This window comes from Chiloscyllium punctatum, chromosome 41 (genome assembly GCF_047496795.1).
Source record: "Chiloscyllium punctatum isolate Juve2018m chromosome 41, sChiPun1.3, whole genome shotgun sequence".
NCBI classification, from domain to species: Eukaryota; Metazoa; Chordata; class Chondrichthyes; order Orectolobiformes; family Hemiscylliidae; genus Chiloscyllium; species Chiloscyllium punctatum.
In genome coordinates, this window is record NC_092779.1 from 58,524,093 (window position 1) to 58,531,694 (window position 7,602).

Genomic DNA, 7,602 nt, shown 5'->3' on the forward strand with positions numbered 1-7,602 from the left:
GGATCTGCACTGAGAGAGCACTGCACCATCAGAGGGTCAGTACTGAGGGAGTGCCTCATTGTCTGAGGGTCAGTACTGAGGGAGTGCTGCACTGTCAGAGGGTTAGTACTGAGGGAGTGCTGCACTGTCAGAGGGTTAGTACAGAGAGAGTGCTAGACTGTCAGATAGGCAGTACCCTGAGGCACTGCTGGACTGTCAGAGGTGCAGGACCGAGGCAGAGGGTCAGTACTGAGAGAGTACTACACTGTCAATGAGTCAGTACTGAGGGAGTACTACACTGTCAATGGGTCAGTACTGAGGGAGTGCTACACTGTCAATGGGTCAGTGCTGAGGGAGTACTACACTGTCAATGGGTCAGTGCTGAGGGAGTACTTCACTGTCAATGGGTCAGAGCTGAGGGAGTGCTACACTGTCAATGAGTCAGTACTGAGAGAGTACTACACTGTCAATGGGTCAGTGCTGAGGGAGTACTACACTGTCAATTAGTCAGTACTGAGGGAGTCCTACACTGTCAATGGGTCAGTGCTGAGGGAGTGCAGTACTGTCAGAGGTTTTGGCCTGAGATTGGGCCACACTGTCAGAGGGTCTGTATAGGGCCACTTCCACACTGTCAGAGGGTCAGTACTGAGGGAGTGCTACACTGTCAGAGGGTCAGTACTGAGGAAGTGCTACACTGTCAGAGGGTCAGTGTGGAGGGAGTGCAGCATTGTCAGAGGATCAGTGTGGAGGGAGTGCAGCATTGTCAGAGGATCAGTGTGGAGGGAGTGCAGAATTATCAGAGGATCAGTGTGGAGGGAGTGCAGCATTATCAGAGGGTCAGTGTGGAGGGAGTGCAGCATTGTCAGAGGATCAGTGTGGAGGGAGTGCAGCATTGTCAGAGGATCAGTGTGGAGGGAGTGCAGCAGTGTCAGAGGGTCAGTGTGGAGGGAGTGCAGCATTATCAGAGGGTCAGTGTGGAGGGAGTGCAGCATTGTCAGAGGATCAGTGTGGAGGGAGTGCAGCATTGTCAGAGGGTCAGTGTGGAGGGAGTGCAGCATTGTCAGAGGATCAGTGTGGAGGGAGTGCAGCATTGTCAGAGGATCAGTATGGAGGGAGTGCAGAATTGTCAGAGGATCAGTGTGGAGGGAGTGCAGCATTGTCAGAGGATCAGTGTGGAGGGAGTGCAGCATTGTCAGAGGATCAGTATGGAGAGAGTGCAGCATTGTCAGAGGGTCAGTGTGGGGGGAGTGCAGCAGTGTCAGAGGTTCAGTATGGAGGGGGTGCAGCATTGTCAGAGGGTCAGTGTGGAGGGAGTGCAGCATTGTCAGAGGACCAGTGTGGAGGGAGTGCAGCATTGTCAGAGGATCAGTATGGAGGGAGTGCAGCATTGTCAAAGGGTCAGTATGGAGGGAGTGCAGCATTGTCAGAGGATCAGTGTGGAGGGAGTGCAGCATTGTCAGAGGATCAGTGTGGAGAGAGTGCAGCATTGTCAGAGGGTCAGTGTGGGGGGAGTGCAGCAGTGTCAGAGGTTAAGTATGGAGGGGGTGCAGCATTGTCAGAGGATCAGTGTGGAGGGAGTGCAGCATTGTCAGTGGGTCAGTGTGGAGGGAGTGCAGCATTGTCAGAGGGTCAGTGTGGGGGGAGTGCAGCAGTGTCAGAGGTTCAGTATGGAGGGGGTGCAGCATTGTCAGAGGATCAGTGTGGAGGGAGTGCAGCATTGTCAGTGGGTCAGTGTGGAGGGAGTGCAGCATTGTCAGAGGGTCAGTGTGGAGGGAGTGCAGCATTCTCAGAGGGTCAGTGTGGAGGGAGTGCAGCATTCTCAGAGGGTCAGTGTGGAGGGAGTGCAGCATTATCAGAGGGTCAGTGTGGAGGGAGTGCAGCATTGTCAGAGGGTCAGTGTGGAGGGAGTGCAGCATTGTCACAGGATCAGTGTGGAGGGAGTGCAGCATTGTGAGAGGGTCAGTGTGGAGGGAGTGCAGCATTGTCAGAGGATCAGTGTGGAGGTCGTGCTGCATTGTCAGTGAGTCAGGATGGAGGGATTGCTGTGCAGTGAGAGGGTCAGTAATGATTAAGTGCGCACTCTCTGACGGTCAGTACTAATGGATGGCCATGCTGTCAGAGTGTCGCACTGTGAGAGGGTTACTACTGAGGGAGCGCTGCACTGTGAAAGGGTTAGAACTGAGGGAGCACTGTACTCTGAGGGGGATTAGTACTGAGGGATCACCGCGATGTGAGGGGGTCAGTACTGAGGGAACACCACACTCTGAGGGGATTAGTACTGAGGGACCACCGCGCTGTGAGGGGGTCAGTACTGAGGGATCACTGCGATGTGAGGGGGTCAGTACTGAGGGATCACCGCGCTGTGAGGGAGTCAGTACTGAGGGAGCACCACACTCTGAGGGGGTCAGTACTGAGGGATCACCGCGATGTGAGGGTGTCAGTACTGAGGGATCACCGCGATGTGAGGGGGTCAGTACTGAGGGAGCACCACACTCTGAGGGGATTAGTACTGAGGGACCACCGCGATGTGAGGGGGTCAGTACTGAGGGAGCACCACACTCTGAGGGGATTAGTACTGAGGGATCACCGCGATGTGAGGGGGTCAGTACTGAGGGAGCACCACACTCTGAGGGGATTAGTACTGAGGGATCACCGCGATGTGAGGGGGTCAGTACTGAGGGATCACCGCGATGTGAGGGGGTCAGTACTGAGGGAGCACCACACTCTGAGGGGATTAGTACTGAGGGACCACCGCGATGTGAGGGGGTCAGTACTGAGGGAGCACCACACTCTGAGGGGATTTGTACTGAGGGATCATCGCGATGTGAGGGGGTCAGTACTGAGGTGGCACCACACTCTGAGGGGATTAGTACTGAGGGATCACCGCGATGTGAGGGGGTCAGTACTGAGGGATCACCGCGATGTGAGGGGGTCAGTACTGAGGGAGCACCACACTCTGAGGGGATTAGTACTGAGCGATCACCGCGATGTGAGGGGGTCAGTACTGAGGGATCACCGCACTGTGAGGGGGTCAGTACTGAGGGATCACCGCACTGTGAGGGGGTCAGTACTGAGGGATCACCGCACTGTGAGGGGGTCAGTACTGAAGGATCACCGCACTGTGAGGGGGTCAGTACTGAGGGATCACCGCACTGTGAGGGGGTCAGTACTGAGGGATCACCGCACTCTGAGGGGATTAGTACTGAGAGATCACCGCGATGTGAGGGGGTCAGTACTGAGGGAGCACCACACTCTGAGGGGATTAGTACTGAGCGATCACCGCGCTGTGAGGGGGTCAGTACTGAGGGAGCTCCACACTCTGAGGGGATTAGTACTGAGAGATCACCGCGATGTGAGGGGGTCAGTACTGAGGGAGCACCACACTCTGAGGGGATTAGTACTGAGGGATCACCGCGATGTGAGGGGGTCAGTACTGAGGGAGCTCCACACTCTGAGGGGATTAGTACTGAGCGATCACCGCGCTGTGAGGGGGTCAGTACTGAGGGATCACCGCGATGTGAGGGGGTCAGTACTGAGGGATCACCGCGATGTGAGGGGGTCAGTACTGAGGGATCACCGCGATGTGAGGGGGTCAGTACTGAGGGATCACCGCACTGCGAGGGGGTCAGTACTGAGGGATCACCGCACTGTGAGGGGGTCAGTACTGAGGGACCACCGCGATGTGAGGGGGTCAGTACTGAGGGATCACCGCACTGTGAGGGGGTCAGTACTGAGGGATCACCGCGATGTGAGGGGGTCAGTACTGAGGGACCACCGCGATGTGAGGGGGTCAGTACTGAGGGATCACCGCACTGTGAGGGGGTCAGTACTGAGGGATCACCGCACTGTGAGGGGGTCAGTACTGAGGGAGCACCACACTCTGAGGGGGTCAGTACTGAGGGATCACCGCACTGTGAGGGGGTCAGTACTGAGGGATCACCGCGATGTGAGGGGGTCAGTACTGAGGGATCACCGCGATGTGAGGGGGTCAGTACTGAGGGACCACCGCGATGTGAGGGGGTCAGTACTGAGGGATCACCGCACTGTGAGGGGGTCAGTACTGAGGGATCACCGCACTGTGAGGGGGTCAGTACTGAGGGATCACCGCGATGTGAGGGGGTCAGTACTGAGGGATCACCGCACTGTGAGGGGGTCAGTACTGAGGGATCACCGCACTGTGAGGGGGTCAGTACTGAGGGATCACCGCGATGTGAGGGGGTCAGTACTGAGGGATCACCGCGCTGTGAGGGGGTCAGTACTGAGGGATCACCGCGATGTGAGGGGGTCAGTACTGAGGGATCACCGCACTGTGAGGGGGTCAGTACTGAGGGATCACCGCACTGTGAGGGGGTCAGTACTGAGGGATCACCGCACTGTGAGGGGGTCAGTACTGAGGGAGCACCACACTCTGAGGGGATTAGTACTGAGCGATCACCGCGCTGTGAGGGGGTCAGTACTGAGGGAGCTCCACACTCTGAGGGGATTAGTACTGAGGGATCACCGCGCTGTGAGGGGGTCAGTACTGAGGGATCACCGCACTGTGAGGGGGTCAGTACTGAGGGATCACCGCGCTGTGAGGGGGTCAGTACTGAGGGAGAACCACACTCTGAGGGGATTAGTACTGAGGGATCACCGCGATGTGAGGGGGTCAGTACTGAGGGAGCACCACACTCTGAGGGGATTAGTACTGAGGGATCACCGCGATGTGAGGGGGTCAGTACTGAGGGAGCACCACACTCTGAGGGGATTAGTACTGAGGGATCACCGCGATGTGAGGGGGTCAGTACTGAGGGAGCACCACACTCTGAGGGGATTAGTTCTGAGCGATCACCGCGTTGTGAGGGGGTCAGTACTGAGGGAGCACCACACTGTGAGGGGGTCAGTACTGAGGGATCACCGCACTGTGAGGGGGTCAGTACTGAGGGATCACCGCACTGTGAGGGGGTCAGTACTGAGGGATCACCGCACTGTGAGGGGGTCAGTACTGAGGGATCACCGCACTCTGAGGGGGTCAGTACTGAGGGATCACCGCGATGTGAGGGGGTCAGTACTGAGGGATCACCGCACTCTGAGGGGGTCAGTACTGAGGGATCACCGCGATGTGAGGGGGTCAGTACTGAGGGATCACCGCGATGTGAGGGGGTCAGTACTGAGGGATCACCGCGATGTGAGGGGGTCAGTACTGAGGGATCACCGCGATGTGAGGGGGTCAGTACTGAGGGATCACCGCGCTGTGAGGGGGTCAGTACTGAGGGATCACCGCACTGTGAGGGGGTCAGTACTGAGGGATCACCGCGCTGTGAGGGGGTCAGTACTGAGGGATCACCGCACTGTGAGGGGGTCAATACTGAGGGAGCTCCACACTATGTGTCAGACAGTCAGTACTGAGTGATTGCTGCATTGCCAGAGGGTCAGTACTGAGAGAGTGATGCACACTCAAAGGGTCATTACTGAGGGAGCGCTACACGGTCAGTGTGTCAGTTCTGAGGGAGTGTTGTTTCAGAGGGTCCGTACTGAGGGAGTGCTGCACTGCCAAACGCTCAGTACTGAGGCATTGCCAGACTATCAGAAGTGCAGGACTGAGGCAGTGCCGCACTGTCAGAGTGTCAGTGCTGAGGGAGTTCTGCTCTGTCGGAGAGTCAGTACTGAGAAAATGCCACGTTATCGGAGGGTCAGTACCGAGGGAGTGCTGCACTGGAAGCGCATCTATATTGATGGAGGGCTACATTGTCGGATGGTCAGTACTGAGGGAATGCCACACTGTATGAGTATCAGTACAGAGGGAATGCTGCACTGTAGAAATGTCAGTGCAAAGAGAGTGCTGCGGAGTCAGAGTGTCAGTACTGAGGGAATGCTGTTGTGTCAGAGCGTCATTTCTGAGGGTGTGCTGCAGTATCAAAGGAGCAGTGCTGAGGCAGAACTGCACTTATATGGTCAGTACTGAGGGATTGCAGCACCGTCAGGGCGCAGGGCCAAGGAGCTGTTGCAGTGTCAGAGGGTCAGTCCTGAGGGAGTACTACAGTGTCATAGGAACAGTAATGAGGGAGAGTTGCACTGTCAGAGGGTCAGTACCAAGGGAGTGCTGCACTGTCAGAGGGTCAGTACTGAGGGAGTGCTGCACTGTCAGAGGGTCAGTACGGAAGGAGTGCTGCACTGTCGGAGGGTCAGTGCTGAGGGAGTGCTGCACTATCAGAGGGTCAGGACTGAGGGAGTGCTGCACTATCAGAGGGTCAGTACTGAGGGAGTGCTGCAATATCAGAGGGTCAGTACTGAGGGAGTGCTGCAATATCAGAGGGTCAGTACTGAGGGAGTGCTGCACTATCAGAGGGTCATTACTGAGGGAGTGCTGGACTGTCAGAGGGTCAGTGTGAGGGAGGGCTGCACTGTCGGAGAGTCAGCACTGCGGGTGTGCCGTACTGTTGGAGGGTCAGTACTGAGGGAGCACTGCACTGTCAGAGGGTCATTACTGAGGGAGGGCTGCACGGTCAAATGGTCATTACTGAGGGAGTGCTGCACTGTCAGGGGCGCAGGGCCAAGGAGCTGTTGCAGTGTCAGAGGGTCAGTCCTGAGGGAGTACTACAGTGTCATAGGAACAGTAATGAGGGAGAGTTGCACTGTCAGAGGGTCAGTACCAAGGGAGTGCTGCACTGTCAGAGGGTCAGTACTGAGGGAGTGCTGCACTGTCAGAGGGTCAGTACGGAAGGAGTGCTGCACTGTCGGAGGGTCAGTGCTGAGGGAGTGCTGCACTATCAGAGGGTCAGTACTGAGGGAGTGCTGCACTATCAGAGGGTCAGTACTGAGGGAGTGCTGCACTATCAGAGGGTCAGTACTGAGGGAGTGCTGCAATATCAGAGGGTCAGTACTGAGGGAGTGCTGCAATATCAGAGGGTCAGTACTGAGGGAGTGCTGCACTATCAGAGGGTCATTACTGAGGGAGTGCTGGACTGTCAGAGGGTCAGTGTGAGGGAGGGCTGCACTGTCGGAGAGTCAGCACTGCGGGTGTGCCGTACTGTTGGAGGGTCAGTACTGAGGGAGCACTGCACTGTCAGAGGGTCATTACTGAGGGAGGGCTGCACTGTCAAATGGTCATTACTGAGGGAGTGCTGCACTGTCAGAGGGTCAGTACTGAGGGAGTGCTGCACTGTCAGAGGGTCAATACTGAGGTAGTGCTGCACTGTCAGAGGGTCAGTACTGAGGGAGTGCTGCGCTATCAGTTGGATTAGTAATGGGGGATTGCCGCAATGTCAGAGGATCAATCTGGGGGAAGTGCTGCACTGTGAGAATGTCAGTACTGAGGGAGTGTTGCATTGACAGAGAGTCAGTACTGAGGGAGTACTGCAGTGTCAGAGGGTCAGTACTGAGGGATTGCTGCAGTGTCAGAGAGTCAATACTGAGGGAGTGCCACACTGTCAGAGGGTCACGAACAGCATGATCAGCAGCATGTGTCTGAAACATGGTTTGGGTGAAATCTTTCATCAATCTATTGTTACTTGTTGCTTGGAGATGTTTTAGAAAAGCAGGCACCTAAACAGAATAATGATGTCGATACAAGAGGTGGTGCACAGGAAGATCCAACAAGTCATCTGTAGCTGTTGTCTGTCCCCCGGAGCAGTCATCAAGTGA